This window comes from Callithrix jacchus, chromosome 14 (assembly GCF_049354715.1).
Source record: "Callithrix jacchus isolate 240 chromosome 14, calJac240_pri, whole genome shotgun sequence".
Taxonomy (NCBI): Eukaryota; Metazoa; Chordata; class Mammalia; order Primates; family Cebidae; genus Callithrix; species Callithrix jacchus.
Genome location: NC_133515.1, coordinates 31,638,261 through 31,661,277, shown reverse-complemented (window position 1 = coordinate 31,661,277; position 23,017 = coordinate 31,638,261). Strand labels below are relative to the sequence as shown.

The 23,017-nt window shown below is 35.7% G+C and overlaps 1 long non-coding RNA gene across 2 annotated transcripts in view; it reads left to right on the top strand.

The window, feature by feature from the left end:
• Positions 1-8,108: 8,108 nt before the first annotated feature.
• Positions 8,109-23,017, top strand: part of LOC144579378 (uncharacterized) — a 411,061-nt gene continuing 396,152 nt past the window's right edge. For both annotated transcript variants that reach the window (XR_013526800.1, XR_013526801.1), the window contains exon 1: positions 8,109-8,477. This is a non-coding gene — a long non-coding RNA (uncharacterized LOC144579378). The remainder of the gene's footprint in view (positions 8,478-23,017) is intronic.

Below are 23,017 nucleotides of genomic sequence, written 5' to 3'. Positions count from 1 at the left end.
TTTCAGGTTCATGCAATTGAATTACTCATAATTCTTGGCTATTACTAGCATTGGTCATTAGTTAATGGTGCACTCTCTATATTGGTCTATATGTGGACTGCTTCTTGTTTTTAGTTAGATATGTACATCACTATTTTAAATAGCATAATAAGCACCTATAAGTCTACTTTTGAAGTAAGGTTGGGCATTAAAATGTATCTACATGTAGCCATATGTGTCTCCTGTCCACCCAAGCTTGTGCCATCCCACAACCAACCTAATCGTCAGATCGTTGTCCTGAATTCTGTTTATCATTTCATCTTTCTTTTCTATATTGTTTTATTATATCTTTATGCACATTAAGATGTATATGTTCAACAAAAATGAAAATTTCAGGCCAATATCCCTAATGAACATCTATGCAAAAATCCTCAATAAAATACTGGCAAACAGAATCCAGCAGCACATCAAGAAGCTTATCCACCAAGATCAAGTAGGCTTCATCCCTGGGATGCAAGGCTGGTTCAACATACTCAAATCAATAAACATAATCCATCACATAAAGAGAACCAATGACAAAAACCGCAAGATTATCTCAGTATATGCAGAAAAAAAAAATGACTGACAAAATTCAACAGCCCTTCATGCTAAAAACTCTCAATAAACTAGGTATTGACAGAACATATCTCAAAACAATAAGAGCTATTTAGAACAAACCCACAGCCAATATCATACTGAATGGGCAAACACTGGAAACATTCCCTTTAAAAACTGTCACAAGACAATGATGTCCTCTCTCACCACTTGTATTCAACATAGTATTGAAAATTCTGGCCAGGGCAATCAGGCAAAGAAATAAATAAAGGCTATTCAATTAGAAAAACAGGAAGTCAAATTGCCTCTGTCTGCAGATGACATGATTGTATATATAGAAAACCCTATCGTCTTAGCCCAAAATCTCTTTAGGATGATAAGCAACTTTAGCAAAGTCTCAGGATACAAAATCAAAGTGCAGAAATCACAAGCATTCCTATACACCAATAACAGACAAACAGAGAGCCAGATCATGAGTGAACTCTTATTCACAATTGCTACAAAGAGAATAAAATATCTAGGAATACAACTTACAAGGGATGTGAAGGACCTCCTCAAGGAGAACTACAAACCACTGCTCAAGGAAATAAGAGAGGACACAAACAAATGGAAAAATATTCCATGCTCATGGATAGGAAGAATCAATATCATGAAAATGGCCATACTGCCCAAAGTAATTTATAGATTCAATGCTATCCCCATCAAGCTACCAGTGACTGTCTTCATAGAATTGGGAAAAAAACTACTTTAGATTTCACATGGAATCAAAAAGGAGCCCTCATAGCCAAGACAATTCTAAGAAAAAGAACAAAGTGGGAGGCATCATGCTGACTTCAAACTATACTACAAGGTTACAGTAATCAAAACAACATGGTACTGGTACCAAAACAGATATATAGACCAATGGAACAGAGCAGAGGCCTTAGAAATAAAACCACATATGTACAACCATCTGATCTTTGACAAACCTGACAAAAACAAGTAATGGGAAAATGATTCCCTATTTAATAAATGGTGTTGGGAAAATTGGCTAGCCATATGCAAAAAGCTGAAACTGGATCCCTTCCTTAAACCTTATACAAAAATTAAGATGGATTAAAGGGTTAAACATAAGACCTAAAACAATGAAAACCCTTGAACAAAATCTAGGCAATGCCGTTCAGGACATAAGGATGGATGAAGACTTCATGATTAAAACACCAAACGCAGGGGCAACAAAAGCCAAAATAGATTAATGGAATCTAATTAAACTTCAGAGCTTCTGCACAGCAAAAGAAACATATCATTAGAGTGAACAGACAACCTACAGAATAGGAGAAAATTTTTGCAATCTATTCATCTGACAAAGGGCTAATATCCAGAATCTATAAAGAACTTAAATTGACATGAAAAAAAAAATCAAAAAGTGGGTGAAGGATATGAGCAGACACCTCTCCAAAGAAGACGTGTATGCACCAACAAACAAAGGAAAAAATGCTCATCATCACTGGTCATTAGAGAAATGCAAATCAAAACCATATTGAGATACCATCTCAGGTCAGTGAGAATGGTGATCATTAAAAAGTCAGGAAACAACAGATGCTGGAGAGGATGTAGAGAAATTGGAACACTTTTTACACTGTTGATGGGAGTTTAAATTAGTTCAACCTTCGTGGAAGACAGTGTGGCAATTCCTCAAGGATCTAGAACTAGAAATACCGTTTGAACCAGCAATCCCATTACTGTATATATACCTAAAGGATTATAAATCATTTTACTATAAAGACACATGCATACATATATTTACTGTGGCATTGTTCACAATAGCAAAGACTTGAAACCAACTGAAATGCCAATCAATGAAAGACTGGATAAAGAAAATATAGAACATATACACCATGGAATACTATGCAGCCATAAAACAGGATGAATTCATGTCCTTTTCAGGGACATGGATGAGGCTGAAAACCATCATTCTCAGCAAACTAACACAGGAACAGAAAACCAAACACTGTATGTTCTCACTCATAAGTGGGAGTTGAACAATGAGAACATATGGACACAGGGAGGGAAACATCACACCCTGGAGCGTGTCGGGGGATGCTCCAGGAGAAATACCTAATGTAGATGACAGACAGCAAACCACCATGGCACGTGTATACCTATGTACCAAACCTGCACATTCTGCACATGTACTCCAGAACTTAAGGTATTTTTTAAAAACCCACCAGAACCCCTCTCCCAAAGAAAAGATGGTGTGTGTATGTAAGTACTCTGCTCTGTGTAATAGCTTTAATATATTTATTTGTACTCTTTAAATATCTATGTATAATTCTAGTTGCTTTTACTTGTATAAAAATATATCTCATGCTATATATACAATTTTGAATCTTTATTATTTTACCTAAAATTATTAATAAGATTAACTTGTGTTGTTGCAAGTCACTACAGTCCAATCATTTTGTCTGATATGCATCATTCCACCACATAAGTAAAACCCAGGCTATTCACTCATTTTCTTGCTGGATATCCAAGTTGTTTCCAGGTTTTTGTACAAAACGTACTGCTGTTATAAGCACTGTTATACCTGTATCTAATTACAAAACTTTCTCGGTATATGATCAGAGTTGGATTATTGATTCATAAGGTATGTGAAAATTTAACCTTAGGAGTTAATAGCAAAGGCTTTTCTTTTTCTTTTTGAGATGGATTATAGCTCTTGTTGCCCATCTGGAGTGCATATAATGGCATGATCTCAGTTCACTGCAACCTCTGCTGCAAGCTTCAAGCAATTCTCCTGCCTCAGCCTCCCAAGCAGCTGGGATTACAGGCATGTGGCATCAAGACTTGCTATTTTTTTTTTTTTTTTGTATTTTTAGTAGAGATGAACTTTCTCCATGTTGGTCAGGCTGGAGAAACCCAATCTCAGCCTCCCACCTTGGCCTCCCAAAGTGCCGAGTGGCATGAGCCCCACGCTCAGCCACAAAACAGTTTTTTTTAAAAGGGGTTGTACCAAATACAACAGACCAGCAATGTATAAGTGTGGGTCTATTTAGTTCTCACTATTTCTCCCTGAATTTTAATTTTTGCATGTTCAATGAGATATAAATGCTATGTCATTGCAGTCTTTTCATTTTGTGGTCATCAATATTGTTGAACATCTTGTTTAAAGTTTATTTGTAATAGGTTTGTCTCATATAAAATGTCATGCAAATTTCTTGTCCATTATTCATTTATTATGTTTTGCCTAGTGATTTTTCAGACTTTTAAGTACTTTCTTCACCTTAGTTTTTGGTCAGTTTAGTGTAGGGTGAATATTTTCTGATGTATATTTTTATTTTCACTGTTTAAGGAATGCTTTGTTAAATAAAAGTTCTTAAAGAATGTCATGTTTCTGAAGGTTTTCTTTTAAGTGTTTCATATATCTTTTCTCATATATTTTGTTACCACAGGTCTATAAGAGGTATATTTCTATGTTCTAATATGAGATTTGACATCTATTCTGATAGCTAAAATGTTAATTTATCTTGATTTGGATCAGGTTGAATTAAGTTTGGAATAATTTTCTATGGCTTTCTAATTTCCAGAGCTCTACTTCAAGAAGAGTTCCTCCTTATTCCAGTAATCTGCAAACCAATTTTGTCACTTAATGAATTCTCATACATCTTTGGATCTCGTTAATAGTTCTGCACCCATGCTACATTGTTGTTTATTATGCCTGTGCAAATACAATTTCTGTATCTGCCAGGGAAAGCTCCTGGTCTTTGAGTCTCTTCTCCAGTAATGTGAACAGCACATTACTGGTACCTAAACACACAGGCCAGTAGAACAGAATAGAGAACGCAGAAATAATGCTGCAGGCCTACAACTATCTGATCTTTGACAAAGTCGATGAAAACAGCAATGGGGAAAGGACCCTCTATTCAGTAAATGGTACTGGGATAACTGGATACCATATGCAGAAGGTTGAAACTGGATTTTTTCCTTACACCATGTACAAAAATCCACTCAAGATGGATTAAAGACTTAAATGTAAAAGTAAAACAATAAAAATCCTGGAACATAACTTAGGAAATATTTTGGACATAGGACCAAAGATTTCATGACAAGGATGATAAAAGCAATGCAAGGAAAACAAAACATGACAAATCACAACTAATTAAATTAATTAACTTCTGCACAGCAAAACCACAACCAATAAAGAAAAATCCTACAGGATAGGAGAAAATATTTGCAAACTCTGTATCTAACAAAGGTTTAATATCTAGATTCTATAAGGAATTTAATCAAATTTATAAGGAAAAAATAAACTCCATTAAACACAGGAACAGAAAACCAAACACTGCATGTTCTCACTCATAAGTGGGAGTTGAACAAAAAGAACACATCGACATAGGGAGGGAAACATCACACATCAGGGCCTGTTGTGGGATGGGTGGCAAGGGGAGGGAGAGCATTAGGACAAATACTTAATGCATGCAGGGCTTAAAACCTAGATGACATGAAGTGTTGATAGGTTCAGCAAACCACCATGGCACATGTATACCTATGTATACACTCTTCAGAAGAAAACATACATTTGGTCAACAGGCACATGGGAAAATACTCAGCATCACTAATTATTAGAGAAATGCAAATCCAAACCACCATGAGATACCATCTCATACCAGTCAGAATGACTATTATTTTTATTTTTTGTGATGGTATCTCACTATCTCACCCAGGCTGGAGTGCAGTGGTGTCATCTCGGCTCACTGCAACCTCTGCCTTCCCAGGTCAAGCAATTCTCCTGCCTCAGCCTCCTGTGTAGCTGGGACTACAGGCATGTGCCACCATGCCTGGCTAATTTTTGTATTTTTTGTAGAAATGGAGTTTAGCCATGTTGTCAAGGCTAGTCTTGAACTTTTGGACTTAAGCAATCCATCCACCCGCACCTCCCAAAGTGTGGAATTATATGTGTGATCCACCACAGCCAGCCAGGGCAATTAATAAAAAGTAAAAAAAGCCTTCTCTTTCTTTAATTTTTAATGTATTGTGTTGACACCTGCAGACTTACTTTCAGTTTAGTAGAACCATCGTTGACTTAAAAAAAAGTATTTTTCTAACTACCTATTGGGTAGTATGCTCACTACATGGGTGCAATATGTCCTTATAACAAACCTGCACATATACCCCCATATCTAAAATAAAAGTTAAAATAAAAAACATTTAAAAAAATATTGTCCAGCTATTGTAGATGTTGTGTTTCACTATTTTTGAGAACATATTGCTTTACATGTTTCTAGAAACAAACAGTAGTTTTATTAATTTTATAGAATTATATCATCATTATAAAGCTCTGAATTAAAAAAATCCTCATATTGTTGAATGTATAAATGCCTACACTGGATGGGCTTGATTTGTTCCTTATAAGTAAGATTCTGAAGTCCAGGTGGAAAATGTTAAAAGAAATTAAAGACAGATGTTGGAACACACATATATTTATTTGCCTGGGTCTGTTGTGTGTTTGCTTCAACTAAACTATGTCTAGTCTCTTGTTTGATTTAATTTTCTTTTGTGGCCTCAGAGATATTTTCTTTAAAAAATTCAGGATGTCATTGCCATGTGTTAAAAACAATGTGTTTTTCTTCTCAATCACCTATATAATTAGTAGTCAAGATTGCATAGCATAGCAAATCAAACAATTTAGTTTTTAATTCTAATTTTATCTCATCCCTCTTGTAGGCTGCAAATCCTGCACACACTTTAGCCATTGTGAAACACAGATAGGGTGAGAACCTGCGATTCTGAGTCACACATCTGTCTTTGTGCATTCTGTTCCATCATTTGTAGTTTTTTGTTTTGTTTTGTTTTTTGCTACTGAGTTGTGTGAGTTTCCTACATGTTTTGGATATTGATTTCTTATCAGATGAATGTTTTGCAAATATTTTCACCTATTTCATGGGTTGCCTTTTTAATTATATTATTATTATCATTATTTTGCTATGCAGAAAAGTTAGTTTAATGTAATCCTATTTATTTATTTATTTATGCTTTTGGTGCCTGTGCTTTTGGTGTCATATCCAGAAAGTTATTGTCAAGACCAATGTCATGGAGCTTCTATATGTTTTCTTCAAGGAATTTTAGAGATTTAGGTAAAACACTTATATCTTTAGTCCATTTTGAGTTACTTTTGTGTATAATGTAAAATAAAGAACCAATTTCATTTTTTTGGTGTGTGTGGACATCTAGATTTTTAAATACTATTTGTTGAAAGAGTATCCTTTCTTCATTGTGTATCCTTGGTGACTTTGTTGAAGATGAGTTGACTGTGCATTCATGAGTATATTTCTAGGCTCTCTATTCTGTTCCATTAGTTTATAAGTACATTTTTATGCCAGAACAAAACTGTTTTGATTACTATGCTTGTAATATAATTTTAAATGCAGAAGTGTGATGCCTCCAGTTTTTATCTTTTTTTCCTCAAAATTGCTTTAGCTATTTGAGGTCTTTTGTGCGTCCATACACATTTTAGGATTTTTCTTCTATTCCTAGGAGAAAATCTTTGAAATTTTGATAGGGATTGCATTAAATCTGCAGATCACTTTGTGTAGTATAACCATTTTTAATTATTGATACTTTCTATTTAGTGATGCAGAATATATTTCTATATCTTCTTCAGTTTCTTTCATGAATGTTTTATAGTTTTCAGTTTGCATATCTTCCACCTCCTTGATTAAATTTAGTCTTTAGTATTTTATCCTTTTTGATTTATTGTAAATTGGACAGTTTTTTAGATAGCTTGTTAGTGCATCAAAACATAACTGATATTTGTATGTTCATTTTGTATCCTGCAACTTTAGTGAATTAGACTACTAGTTCAACAGCTTGTTTTTTGCTGGAATATTGGGAGATTTCATGTAAAGATAATATCACCTGCAGAGGCAATTTAGCTTTTCTTTTTCTACTTAGCTGCTTTTTATTTACTTTGCTTGCCTAATGTCACAGGATCCTCTGGGTGTTGCTTCCCCAGCCTGAAACCACTGTGGCTGGCAGTGCCTCTACTTGAGTTGGCCTGTGCCCACTGGGCTCGTTCTGCCCACTTGGCCTAGCAGGCTGTGCTTGGCTCGTGTTACTGGCCTGGATCCTATGCCCACCAAGTGCGAGCCAGGTGCAGAGCGGTGAGCCTTGTGTGAGTGAGTAAGCTCAGGGTCAGGCCACTGTGCACAACCAAGCACACTGGCTGCTGTGGCAGGGCAGGAAGCTCCAGACACTACACAGGCACTGGCTCTGTCTGAGGCTGCGGCTAGACCAGGCATACCACAAGCAGCTTTTGATGCAGGTGCCAGCATCTGGACTAGGGGAAGGTGGTGATGCCCCCCAAACTCGGCGACACAGCAACCGGGGTGCCCCAAGGGGTGGGGGCATGTACTACAGCTCTCTCATGCCTACCGCCCACAGCTCAGCGAACCATCGGTGGGGTGTTACACGTTTCAGCTAGTTCAGTCTTGCCACCTCGCTCTGGACCTCGGCTTCTGGGCTGGCTGCAACCCTGCCGCCACTTCCAGTTACATGGGGCAGCTGCAGGACACCAACGGAGGGTAAAGGATGTATAGTGTTACAGTTCTGACTCAGGGAGTCTTAGGGTCTGGGCTTCCAGAAGGGTCGCGGCTCTTCGCTGCCTCAGTCCAACGAACAGGAGCATGTCACCTATCGCAGTTCGGTGAGCTGGCCAGAAACGTGTTACAGGCCCTTTGGCTCCTCCGGCAGCTGGACGAGGAAGCCAGGGAAATGTTACAGCCCTTCTCATGCCAGCTATTCAGCAGGTCCTGACTTCTTGGGTCACATCCAGGAAGAATGAGGGTTACATAGACAACTGGAGGGTGAGCAAAGTGGAGCAGCCTCTTAGCAGAGAGGAGACTGGAGTGGTTTGCCCCTACCCGCAGGTGGGTAATTCTGCCCTGTGGATTACCTGGGCTCAGGACTGAGGAAGTGCATGCTGATTAGTCCACGGGCCGGCCTGGAAAAAACGTTATTTGATTGGCTGAAAGGTATCCAGGAAGTTCTCACTCCGGCTTGCGGGTTCTACTTCGAACTGGTGGCCTGGATTTTAGGCTCCATGCTGTCTTTGGCTGGAAGGTCGCTTTTTACAGGGTACTCACCCATTCGTCCTAAGAATTTGTCTACCTCCTGCTGCTATCACTAATTGATTTCATTAAGACCTCAAGTACTACATTGAAAAAGAGTGGTGAGAGTGGACATCTTTATCTTGTTCTTAATCTTAGAGAAAACGTTTTCAGCTTTGCATAATTGAGTGATTTTAATTGTGGGCTTGTGATAGATGGTCTTTATTGTGTTAAAATACCTTCCTTCTATATCTTGTTTATTCAATTTTTGTCATGAGGGATAGCAAATTTTGTCAAATACTTTTTCTACATCTATTGTTATGATTGTATTATTTTATTATTCGTTATTTTTAGGTGTTCTGTGTATATCTGTTGATTTGCATGTGTTGAAGCAGTCCTGTATTCCAGAAATACATCCCACTTGATCTTGGTGTATAATCCTTTTAATGTGTTGGTGAATTTGGTTTGCTAGTATTTTGTTGAAGAATTTTGCATCTACATTCATTTTATATTGGCATATAATTTCCTTTTCATGTTGTATTGCTTTAGCATCTGGGTAATGCTAGCCCGAAAAGTGAGTTTGGAAGTATTTTCACCTTTTAAATTTTTTGAAAGAATTTGAGAAATATTGGCCGTTATTCTTTCTTAAATGTTAGGATGCACAATTTATCAGTGAAGCCATTTGTTCCTGGTCTTTTCTTTGAGGGAAGTTTTTGATTACTAATTTATTTTTTAAAATAAAAAAAATACTTTTATTTTAGGTATTGGGGTGCATGTGAAGGTCTGTTACATAGCTCAAGACATGTCATGGGGGTTTGTTTTTTAAGCAAGTTATTCATTTCATCTAGGTTATCCAATTTTTGGTGTACAGTTGTTCGTAGTAGTGTCTTAAGATTCTGTATTAGTCCATTTTCGTGCTGCTGATAAAGACATACCTGAGACTAGGCAATTTACAAAAGAAAGAGGTTTATTGGACTTACAGTTCCACGTGGCTGGGAGGCCTCACAATCATGGCATAAGGTGAAAGGCACGTCTCACGTGGTGGCAGACAAGAGAAGAGAGTTCGTGTGAGGATGCTTCCGTTTTTAAAACTATTAGATCTCAAGAGAATGACTCACTATCACAAGAACAGCACAGGAAAGACCCACCCCCATGATTCAGTCAACTCCCACCAGGTTCCTCCCACAACACATGGGAACTGTGGGAGTTACAGGATGAGATTTGGGTGGAGAGGCAGAGCCAAACCATATCATATTCTTTGTATTTTTGTGGTATCAATTGTAATGTCTCCTCTTTCTCTCCTTTTCTCTTAGACAGTTTACCTAAGACTTTGCTGATTTTATCTTAGTTTATTAAAAAATCTGATTTCTGCTCTGATTTTTATTTTCTTCCTTCTACTAATTTTAGGCTTATTTTATTTTTCTGGTTCCTTAACATGTAAAGATAGGGGTTTTTTTTGAGACTTTTTATTTTCTTCATATAGACATTTATTGCTCTATGCAGCCCCTTTAGAATTGCTGTTTCTGCATCCCATATATATTGGTAGTTTATGTTTCCTGTTTTGTTTCAAATTGTTTTTCCATTTCCTTTTTGATATCTTCACTGACCCAGTGGTTTTTCAGAAGCATGGCATTACATTTTCACATATTTGTGAATATATCAGTCTTTTTTCTGTTATTTTTAGTTTCATAAAATTATGGGCAGAAAAGAAACTTTCTATGTTCTTAATCTTCTTACATTTGTTAAAACTTGTTTTGTAGCCTAACACATGATCTGTCCTGGCAAATGTTCCATATGTACTTGAGAAGAATGTGCATTCTGGTACTGTTGGATGGAATTATCTTTATTTGTCTGTTAGGTCCATTTTGGTCTAAGGTGAAACCATGTCCAGTGTTTTCTTATTGATTTACATCTGAATAACATACATATTGTTGAATGTGGCATATAAAAGTCCCTTACTATGATTGTATCATTCTATATTTCTCCCTTCAGAACTGTTAATATTTACTTTTTATTTATAGATCCTTCAAAGTTGCATGCATTTATAGTTTTAATTATTATATTCTTTTTATAAGTTGACTACTTTATTATTATATAATGACCTTCTTTGTCTCTTTTTACAGTTTGTGACTTAAAGTCTGTTTTATCTAATATAAAGTCTATGGTTTAAATGCTGTTGTTTCCCCCAAAATCCTTGTGTTGAAATTCTGCCCCCAAGATGATGGTATTAGGAGGCTGGGCCACTTGAAAGTGATTAAGTAATAAGAACAAATTCCTCACAAGTAGAATTATTATACACCCCTTTATGAGGACACAACTAGAAGGTATTATTCATGGGAGAGAAAATACTTTCTGTTGTGAGGAAAATGGTTTTGGGTTGTCAGGACAAAACTAGAAAGTATTATCCATGAAAGAGAAAATGGTTCCTCATCAGACATTAAATCTGCTGGTGTTTTGACCTTGGACTTTGCAGCCTACAGAATTTTGAGAAATTAGCTTTTGTTACTTGCAAGCTTCCCTACTTACGGTATTTTATTATACCAGCCAAAATGTACTATAACAATAAATATAGCTACTTCTATTCTCTTTTGGCTTCTATTTACATGGAATATCATTTTTTGTCCCTTTATCTTTAGTGTACATGTGTTCTCAAGGGGGAAATGAGTTTCTTGAAGGCAGAATTTAGTTGGATTTTTAAAAATCCATTCAGTCACCCTATTTTTTTCACTGCAGAATTTAATCAAATTACTTCTAAGTAATTATCCATATCTTAGAGTTATTGAAAGTTCTGTAGAGAAAACTAGTTTTTAACAACCTATTATTTTTAACAACCTATTGAGATTTCATAAATCTCAATGTGAACATTTCAAAATGAAGCTTAAGGTGTTTATTAAACATCTGACCTTATATTTGATGTATCTTTCAATTATAATTTGTAACTTTTTGTTTTTAATTTTTCTCTTTCTCTTATTATTTTCCTTTCTCTATTATAGTGGTATAATTAAAATCAGTGGCTTCATAAGTTCAAAAAAATTTATAGTTTTCTATCAAATCAAATATATGTTTATATTTGTATATCTGTATATGTTTACAAAACTGGTAGATAATGCCTGCTTGAAGAATTAGTTTTCTAGATAATTATTGCTTTCAATGATATCCATTGAGATATAGCATTCAATGCCTGCATTATTAACAAAGTTATCATATGGCTCAAGACTTTGATAATAGGCTGTAGTAACCAGCCTTTCAAATGGCTCCCTGTGATCTCTGCCTTCTGGTATTCACATTCTCATGTATTCCTTCTCACATTTTACCAGGCTTGGTGGATGTGATCATTAGCATATGGTAGAATATAAATATAAGAAAACATTTTTATAACTTTGGAGATAGGAAAAGTTTTCAAAAATTATAAGCAATACTATGAAACAAAATAAAATATTAACTTATCTAAATATAAAAGCATTACCAAATACTATGGAAAAACAAAATTAATAATCATATTTTTCCATTTAAAGTTTAAACCATAGCACCATTATGTGAAGAAAATTTTTTAAAATACATAAGAGAAATATAATATAGACAAATCTACAAAACTGTGAGGTAAACCATAAAAACAACAAATGAACTAAAAGAAAATGAATAATTTCTTGAAGTAATAGCAATAAAATTTTATCAATGCATTGACATAAATGATCATTCAAAGTAAGGCAATAATAACATGTCGTTTTTGACCCTTTTCAATAAAAAATGATAGCAATTATCAAGTCAATTGGATGAGGGAAATGTTACATTATAAATAGCATAATTTTAAGGGCAATTTAGTAGGATATACCAAAATAACAAAGTATATCTTCTCTTTAAAGCATTGATACTCTTTCTATTAACATAGTAATTATGCATATAAAAAAAGACAGTGATATTTATTACATCAGAATTTATAAAAATAAACTGTTAGAAATAATGCAAGTGTTCATTAATTAAGGAATGCATAAATTATTTTATATGCATAGAATTAAAAACAGTGATATGGATCTATATGTAGTGACCAGAAATTATATCTAATATTGAAAAGTAGATTAAAGTAGATTATGTATATGATACCAAAAGTACCAGAAACTAAAGAAAAAATATACAAACTGAACATCATAAAAATTGAAAACTTTTAGCCAGGTTTGGTGGCTCATGCCTGTAATAGCAGCACTTTGAGAGGCTGAGGTAGGTGGATCACTTGAGGCCCGGAGTTTGCCACCAGCCTGGCAAACATGGTGAAACCTATCTCTACGAAAAATACAAAAAATTAGCCTGGCATTGTGGGGCAAGCCTATAATCCCAGCTCCTCAGGAGGCTGAGACACCAGAATTGGTTGAACCGGGGTAGCAGAGGTTGTAGTGAGCTGAGATTGGGCCATTGCACTCCAGCCTGGGTGACAGAGCAAGACTCCATCTCAGAAACAAAAACTTATATTCATGACAGGACACTATGAATGGAATTTAAAAAAAAGCAGCAGCATACAGAATGAAAGAAAATATTTTCAAATTATATAGCTAGTAAGAAATAAATATCCAGGATGTACAGAGCATTCCTAAAACTCAACAATAGCAACAAAATCTCAATGTAAAAATGAGATTGAGTAGACATTTCTCCAAAGGAGATATGCAAATGGCCAATAAGCACAAAAGAAGATGCTCTATATCATTAATCGTTAGGGACTACAAAGCAAAACCACTATGCACTATGAGATACTGTAATATCTCACAGTAATTAGAATGGCTACTACCAGAAGATTAAAAAAAAAAAAAAAAGTAAGAAAGGAAGGAAAAACCAATCAAGTGTTGGCCTAGATGTGGAAAAATTGGAACCTTTGTACATTGCTGATGGAAATGTAAAATAGATACAGCTAGTATAGAAACAGTATGGTGGTTCCTCAAAAAAAACAGAAAACTAAATTAGCATATGACCCAGCAATCCCATTTCTGAATTGGGGTACATTTCTTTCTTATTTTTAAATAAATTAAAAGCTGGGTCTCAAAGAGATAGTCATATATCCATGTTCATCAAAGTATTATGGAATGATAGCCAAAACATGGAAGTAACCCAAGTGTTCATTGACACAGGAATGGATAAACAAAATAGGATATAAACACCAAAGGAACATTACTTAATTTTAAAAAGGAGCAAAATTGTGACAAATTCTGCAACATGGATGAACCCTGATGATATAATGCCAAGTGAAATATGCCAGCCACAAAAAAAAATCAAATACTGTATGAGGTACTTCGAGTAATCAAATTCATAGCCTCATTTATTATTGTATCTTGATTAGTCCTACACAATTACCTAGCAACATAGAACTAACTTCCAAGTTGGAGAGAAAGAAAATAACTTCCTTTCCTATTCAAGCAACTGCCCAGTCCCTAATTTCCCTAGCCTTTTTTATGTCAATTACCAACTGTGTTTCATGTGCAATCTTACTTTAAATAAACAAAGTGTATGGGAGTCCCCCAAACACTGTTATGTTCATGAAGCCCGTCCTAGTCTCTCAAAGAGGGGAAGTCACTATGAAAGCATTACTGTTGGGCCTCAGTTGGTGTGGGGTTTGGGGATAGCATTGAATTTATCTACAAAGTAAGTTCTGCACCTTGTTATAATGTCCATGCTTGTTCCTCTTCTACCTCATTTCAATATGGTCTCAATAAAGCTACTTTTTTATGGATTATGCTCCCCAGAATAATTTGGACTTTTCTGTAAATAAAGTAAGTGAGTTAAAAGGATATAAGCTAGGAGTAGGATATAAAATTTGTCTGAGAATGAGTATATTATTCATTTGAATTGAGCCTTCAGAACCTGCAAATCACAACAGCTGTGTGGCAGTCAGGTCTACCAATGTACATGGCCTGCTAGAGCCAGGCAAAAAACATTACCATGTAGTATTTAAATAATACTGATAATATGTTAATATTTATGGAGAACTTGCTTTATATCTTGTACTGTTTTAAGTGCCGGGCTTTAGAATTAGAAATAACTACGTTCTAAATTTACTCTGTCATTTCTAGTTGCATGACTTGGGGCAGATTTCTAACTTCACTGATCTTCTGCTTATTTCTAAAGTAGAGATATGGAAACACTTGCTTAGCAGAATTGCTGTGAGGATTAAACCTATTATGCATTTCAAGTGTTTAGTAGAGTACCTTACACAGAATAAACATTTGCTAGCATTTTAATTACTTCCCATAGACTGGCCTCACTATGATTTTTGATATTCTAATTTATGACTCAGAAAATCCAGCTATTTTGCGTCACTTTGGTCAAAGCATATGTTAATGAATTTTTATTTTCACACTCTCTTTAAAGCAATTAGATACAACTTCTATTTCTTCTTTCCTTCTTCCCATTCCCTGTATATTTCTTAGTGGCATAATGACTGACAACCAGGTGATGAAATTTCCATTTCAAAATGGAAAAAGCCAAACTCCTTACAAAGCGACAAATAAAAAAAAAAGGGCTTTTGATTCTGTTATATCAGATGTAATATAATTACTTCTTACTATTGTGTTTTTGATGAATATTCAGGTTCCACAACATTCATTATATAATAATCTCATCCTCCAACCCTCCTTTTATTAAAAAGTAAATGCATATGTGTAAAAATAAATGATGAGCACATATATACATACACACATAATTTGCTTATTGATTTCCTAGTACCTGCACACTCAGATACAATCACAACAGAGCAAGAGAGATTACCTGTAACCCAAGGCCACTCCTGTCCCTGCCACAGTGGGCTCTGTAAAATAGCAGACTAAGTGGCCACCTTCCTTGAGTGAACAGATGGTGCTATTTAGCCTGAAAAACATCACCTCCCATTGTGCCTTGTAAGGTCATTGTTAGAATGCAAAACTACTTTGTAGGGGGAAGGTATCATGTAAAGAGAGTTAAATAAAATGAGGGAAAAGGAATTTCCAGGACATAAAGGCCTAAACATTGTGATACTTTCAATTTTAATATTTTAATGTAAATGAGTCTTTTAGGCTCAGAAGGTGCATTTATGGCCTGAATAAGGACTGAGATGTGTTAAATGATAAAGGAGAGAATGCTCTGGGAACACGTACTGTCTTTTTAAAATTAGTGCCCCCTCATTGCTTTAATATGAGTTATAAATCCTAAAAGCATATCTCAGGTTATTATTTTAGAAATTTTATAGTATAACAAAGCAACAGACTAGATACAAGTAGAGTCATGTTCATAGTTGGTAATAAATGCATCTTTGTTAAAAAATGAATGAATAAACAAATATCACTGCTACTCAGTTCAATGGAATATTATGTGGTATATTAGATGATATAATTCTATTTTTTCTTGATGTGCATTGTGTAATTTTGATAAAGACCAAACTTATATGAGACAGGGTAGGCAATTGCCCCATCATCTCTATTTTAAGGCTTTCAAGTAGTGCATCTATAAAAATCAGGAGCAAAAATAAGTTCTCTAAAATGATTCCTATGAATGACATTTTATCTCTAGAAGTTTGTATTCTTGGAATTCATAAAAATCTTCTTTCTAATAGTAACTTAAAATTCATTCAGTGAAGGTCTTGATTACATGTCTTGACAGATATTGAAAAATGTTGTAAAAATGTATTTTATGAAAATCATCAGCGAAAACAATATTGAAGTGATCATAACTTGTATAGGAAAATGAAAGCAAAAGGGAAATAATGTTCAGGTATTTGGTCATATTGGCCCAGAGAGAGAAAAGACCCTGTTTTATCAGAGTAGTCAAGTTGTATTAGTCCATTCTGACACTGCTATAAAGATAATTCCCAAAACTGGGTAATTTATAAAGAAAAGAGTTTTAACTGACCCACAGTTGTGCATGGCTGAAGATGCCTCAGGAAACTTACAGTCACGGGGAACGGGGAGTTAGGCATCTTTCTTCCCAAGGTGGCAGGAGAGAGGAGAGCCAAGGAGGAACCTTGAAAAACTTAGAAAACCATCAGTGCTTGTGAGAACTCAGTCACTATCACTGGGACAGTATGGGAAATACCACCCCCGTGTTCCAATCACCTCCCTCCCTCGACTTGTTAAGATTACAGATCCCTCCCTTGACACATAGGGATTACAATTCAAGATGAGATTTCAATGGAGACACAGAGCCAAACCATATCACAGCCCTCATTAGTAATTTAGTAGTACGTAAAGCTATAGATTTAACCAATTCATAATTGCACGCAAATTGCGGCAGATCAATAATGAGTGCTGACAGTTTTTTGCTTGGAACAATCCTAGAGTTACATTTGTATGTATCTTGAATGTCAATTAATTAATTAATTATAACTAATTATGATTAATTATAACAAATTAATTAATGGGAAAATGGCAGCATAAAGGCTGTGAATAAACTGTTGTTATAACCATGCATTGTAAGAAATGAATATGTAGTTTAAAGAAAAAAGTTGACACAACTCTAGGCAATGTAATTAAAATGGCATAAAAAGGACAGCATAGGAAAGCCCAGTCTACCTTTCTGTCAGCTTTAACTTGTGCCCCTCCCCAGGCAAATGACAATGCTACAGATGACACCAGCCAGCAGTCTTGAGGGTTATTTTCTGTGATGAATTGGCAGCAGAGCAGCGGTGTTCTCTACATTTTTACTTCTACCTTTTGTATTAAATTGCACAACCTAAGGACAAGAATTCAACTTTTTATCTGGTTGTGTATTGAGGTTTGCTATGTGAAATGTCTTCATTATTCTCAAATAACCTTTCCCTTGAATATAGAAACTGTCACCCTCAACAAAACATAGCAGTCCAAAGAGATCAATATTCAGTCTCCTTTCCAGATGTTGTAAAGAAATGAGTGAGTTCCCAGAATGCTTTCGACTAATTTCACAGTGAGATGTAAAAGGAATAAATTTTTTCTCACCCCAGCCAGCAATCTGTTACAGCTCTGAAGCATAAGGCCAGGTATTTCTCGCACAGAGGTTTCTGTCCTATTGACTATACGTATGTGCCATTTTTATTCAAGGCAATGACTGACTCCAACCAGCCAACCAATTTTCTCTATAGAACCTTGAAGCTGCTAATACCTGATGGTGAACTTAACACTACTGGCAGGATACTTGTGTTTATACATTTTAAATATGTCTGTAAAATATGTGGCAATTTTAGCGTGGTAAAGGAATTCATCTTCTCTTCATCCGTGACTAACTTAACAACATACTGAACCACCCTCATGGGCAGAGGTGGTACATCAATACTGGTGTACAATTAGTGTGTGCCAAAAAGTCCCAGTGTTAGTGCCAACAAAGACCTCAGAATTCATCTTGTTGACTTACTAAAACCTGGAGAGGTTATGTTACTCATAGTCTCTTATATAGCAGTACTAAATTTAATTGTAGACTAAGAATAATCTGTAATTATTCTTGATTTAATAACAGACTCACTTCCAGAAACCAAATCACCAAGTCAAATATTCTTTCTATTATATACTCACTGTTAACCAAAACCTCATTATCTAGCCTTTATTTTAAAGTAGGGGAGGGGAAGGAAGAGGAGAAACTACAATTTTTAAAATATTTATGATGAATAAAATATTATGCAAAATATTATCACACATATCTAATCCCCAGAATGCCCCTGCAAGTTATGCATGACTATCACTAATTTTTAAATTCTAGCAAAATATAATCAGAATGTTTAATTACTATTGCCCAGTGCTCTACAGTTAACTAAACATCCATGAATTTACTTTGTACAAATCTGTTGCTAAAGTTCAACTGCAAAAAAAAAAAAAAAAAGGAAAAGAATTGTCCTGGTTCTCTTTCAGGGGCACCCTGCGGTGCCCTCACTAAATACCAAAGATAAATACTGAAGTTATGTTTTCTGCTGCTCTTATTAGTCTACTCCTGCTTCCCTTGCCCATATCAGTCAGGGGAACAAAAAGAAAATGTAGGTGAAATAGTTATGAAGAATGAATGTTCTTTCCCTCTCTGTCCGCTCTCCATGCTGTCACTGCCGAACCACGACTTCCATTTCAGTTCTCTCTCCTGTTGGTAATGGAGCTCACCTCTCCTCCTTGCTGGTGCTATCCACCAGAACCACACAGTTTCACTAGTTGCCACTGCTCGTGCCTTATAATCTTTCCCTATCAAGTCACGCTAATGTTATTCCTGCTTCCTGGTTCAAAGCTTGCCAGAGTTACACCTTGTCTTTATGGTTCCCTTTTCTGCCATCACTCCTGCCGCTGCTGATGTTGTCCATTTTAATACTAGTTCCATCAGAGCTGCAGCGAGGCTTACAGACGTGCAAGAGCGTTCTTCCTGAAATCTTTCATTAGGATTCCACAAAGCCCTTCTCTTTCTCTTATGAATGCTCTGGAGTTACAAGTAATATATTAAGCTTGGTCCCTCACTTTTGAGTCAAACTTGCTGGTTACTTTTTTAATATGTATGCTTACCTTTGCTGCCATCACTCTTTCTGCCTCTGCTATTGTTTTTCATTTTAATACCAGCTCCATCAGAACCACAGCATGGCTCACAGGAGCACAAGAGTGTTCTCTCTTTCTTGGGTCCTTTCATTAGGATTCCACAAAGCTCTTCTCTTTCTCTTTTCTTATGGATGCTCCAGGGTTACAAACAGCATATTAAGCTTGGTCCCTCGCTTTTAAATCTACCTTCCTGGCTACATTTTTAATATGTATGTCAACATGGCAGAGAACAGTAAATTGATATCATAAATTGTTTCAAAGGAACACTGTTTTATCTTGTTATTGTCAATCCATCTCTCAGTTCAGTGTCGAGACCCTTCATCTCTTTTATTCATCAGGATGAACATTAAGGGCACAATTTCTGAACACTGGAAAGAGTTGTGTGTACCAGGTTTCATTTGGGAGAGACTGTCCAGAGACTCACTCCACATTCCTGATATGATTCCTCAAAAGTTTTTCTAAAAGACTCGTTACATGCTCATGCAAAGAAAACTCCTGTTATAACATCTGACTTCTCAGCAGCCCTTTACAGTGTATGTCAGTTAGAATTCCTTCTGGAAGTCTCATAGTACTCATTCTGGCCTAAATGAAATAGAACCTGTCCTAGTAAGCTTTTGCTTCTTGTCATATATTTTACTAGAATTATTCAATTCAACCAGTAGCTATAGTCACCTCTTAAGATAACACAGTGGTTTTCCTCAGCAGTCACAATTACCCTAATGAGTAAATTTGAAAAGGTTGTTTAAGTGAAGTTGCTAAGAAAATATTTCAATAATCAGACTGGGCCTGGGTCTCCAAAAAGCAGCTATTTAGGATGGATGTCATAAGAGTGAGACTCAGAAAAGCATCATATGAAAGGATTGATAGAGATGATAGAGTCATGATAGAGATGATGGAGTTAGTGATAGAGAAATAAAAATGAAGTGAGAGATTGCAGGAAACTAAGAAAACAAAAGAACCCTAGCATCTAGATTGCAATATGTATGAATTTCAATGAAGAAATAATATTGCTCCAGATGTGGGGACAGAGGTGGTCAAAGGTTACCACTTTCATGAATGGTCACCAATATTAATGAAGGCATAAGATGACAGGTTATTTTCAATTAAAAGATGAAAATACTCCCAGGGTACATCAAGTTCATTGATTATTTTTCCTCCTTATTCTTTGCTGTTTCTACTAGTAGTCGTACTTCTCAAGTATTTTTATGACTGGCTTATCTCTTGCTATTGCTGTGGACTAGATGACACTTGGCACCACCATATGGGCTCATTTACTTCCTGTTATTTTATTTTATTTTATTTTTTCCAGGTATCCAGCTTCAGTCAGGGTCCAGTGTGTTCTAGATTATGAATATTTAATAATTATTCACTGGCAGTGGTTCTCCTACCATGCCATAGAAAAGGCATGATCCCTGCCCATGTATATGTACTATGAGTTCTACTACCCTGCTCCTTAAATGGATCAGCATATATTCATGTACCTGTCTGTAATGCTCGTTGTTTCTCCCCTGTCCTCAATCTGGTAGAAACAATGACCACAGACATGGCCTAACAAAGCAGGGCTGAGTTTCAAAACATGCACTGTTTTGCTTTTGTACATTTCTCACCCTTTGGTGAGAATGCTTATCATATCTACCACCTTCATAGTCATCTCTTCCTCTGGCAAACTGTGTTCAATTTTGTGACTTATTGGAATCCTAGTCTGAAAAACAAGCTGGTTGACTGCTTATATGTTAACAATTTAATGATATACTCAATCCCCTTGGGAAAGCTCAAAGTCTTTTATGGTGAGCAAAAGAAGAGCAAATATCCTGAATCATTATGAGGTTGAAATCTAGGCCAGGTTATCATAATACAATGGTTGGAAATGAGTGAAAAAGTCAGAAAGCTATCAATTCAAATCTTGCTCTTCTGCCTTCTCCATGAATAATATGACTTAGCTTGTATGAGCTTCATTTTCCTGTTTATAAATACAGACATACCTGTGTATATGGCTGTTGTTAATACTGAGTGAAAAAATGAATGTAAAGTTCTTAGCTCAGGCTCAGTACAAATGAGAACTCATTAAATCAAAGCTCTTATGATTAAGAATTTAACAGCATCCATTTTCAGGTTTTAGTGTTTCTCTGAATATTTGTTCTGCTTTTGCAAATACCCCCTTTGAATGTTGGTTGCTGCTCATGGTTGGTACAATCTAATATAATTGAGGCTTTCTCCCAACTGGGAGAGTACCAGGCTTAGAAGTGACTGCACTCTTTTCCACACATGAGGGTGTGGGGGGAAAGAGAGAAAGAGAGAGAGAGAGAGAGAGAGAGAGAGAGAGAGAGAGAGAGAGAGAGAGAGAGAGAGAGCGCCTTTTGGTTTGTGTGTGTGTGTGCGTGCACGTATGTGTGTGTAGAATTTTCCCCATGTTCTTTTTTATTTATTATCCCCGTTTTCTTCTAAAACCAAGAAAAACATGGATGGATAAGATGAAAAGAACCAAGGAATAACATCCTGGTTTATAGGCAAACCTCTTTATAGAGCTTCAGAAAAATGTTACAAGAATTACAGAACTGTTATACAGCTTACTCAACTACTCTGTTCTTCCTCTATGTCACAGAGTTTTGGATTTAAGCCAAAGTTCTCAATATTATATATGAGGATTATTTTTCATTCTCTCTTAAGACCCTTTTAAAATTGGGTGTGATATTGTGTGTGTTTTATCACTGATTCGTATTTCTGAAAACTTGTCAGGATATAGTTCTAACATTTTATGATCAACAGATTGAAACAAAAGATTGTCCATGATAGTGGTTTAAGAAATTTGTAAGTTCCTCCATCACTGGAAGTAATTGTGTTCCAAACATAAAATCAAAAAAGATATCACCACTGTCTCAAATTATGATTTTCACAGGTTTTTTTCTTAAGTTCAATTTAAGCTGAAACATTTGAATTTATGATAAGCTAAATATCTTTGTGAAATTAACAGACACTATCTAAAAAGATCTCACCAAAAGAAAAAAGAAAAGCAGTTAAAACTTAACATATGGCTTGAGATCCAGGAGGGAGAAAATCATTACCAGGGCACATAGAAAATATCAATTAAATTAAGGTTACCACCTGCCTGTTCTCAATCAGGATATTTTACAATAAAAGGTCTGTGTCCAATATCTTGATTGACCTTATTTCTATACCAGTCTTTTCCCTTGAGATTTGAAACTTTAACTTTCACTATATCATTCAGCTTATCTCTACACTCACAGCCATGCCTATCTTCAAAGAAACGTACAATTTCTTTTTAGGATTGATATAAAAAATTCTTTTTTTTTTTTTTGAGGCAGTTTTGCTCTTATCACCCAGGATAGAGTGGAATGATGAGATCTCAGATTACTGCAACCTCCATCTTTCATCTTCAAGCAATTCTCCTGTCTCAGTCTCTTGAGTAGTTTGGATCACAGGCACCCACCACCGCGTCCAGCTAATTTTTTTATTTTTTACTTTTATTTTTAGTAGAGATGGGGTTTCACCATATTGACTGGTTGGTCTCAAACTCCTGATCTCAGATGATCTGCCCGCCTTGGCCTCCCAAAGTGCTGGATTACAGGCATGAACCACCACGCCTGGCCAGGATTGTTATAAAGAAATTTTAATAGGACTCCTACTTACCATCTAATAGAATATATACTTATAATCTTGTTCTCTTTCCATCTATCTACTGCATTTTTTTACAGAAAAATTTTTTCTAAATTGTATATATGATCACGCTATTCTTCTAAATCATTTTAGTCATCCTGAATTTTCTTCATAAAAAACTTCTAAACCCTTTGACATGTTGTTAGTACAAGGCCTCCACTGGTTTTCTCCATATGCTGCCCCTTCTCCCACATGTAC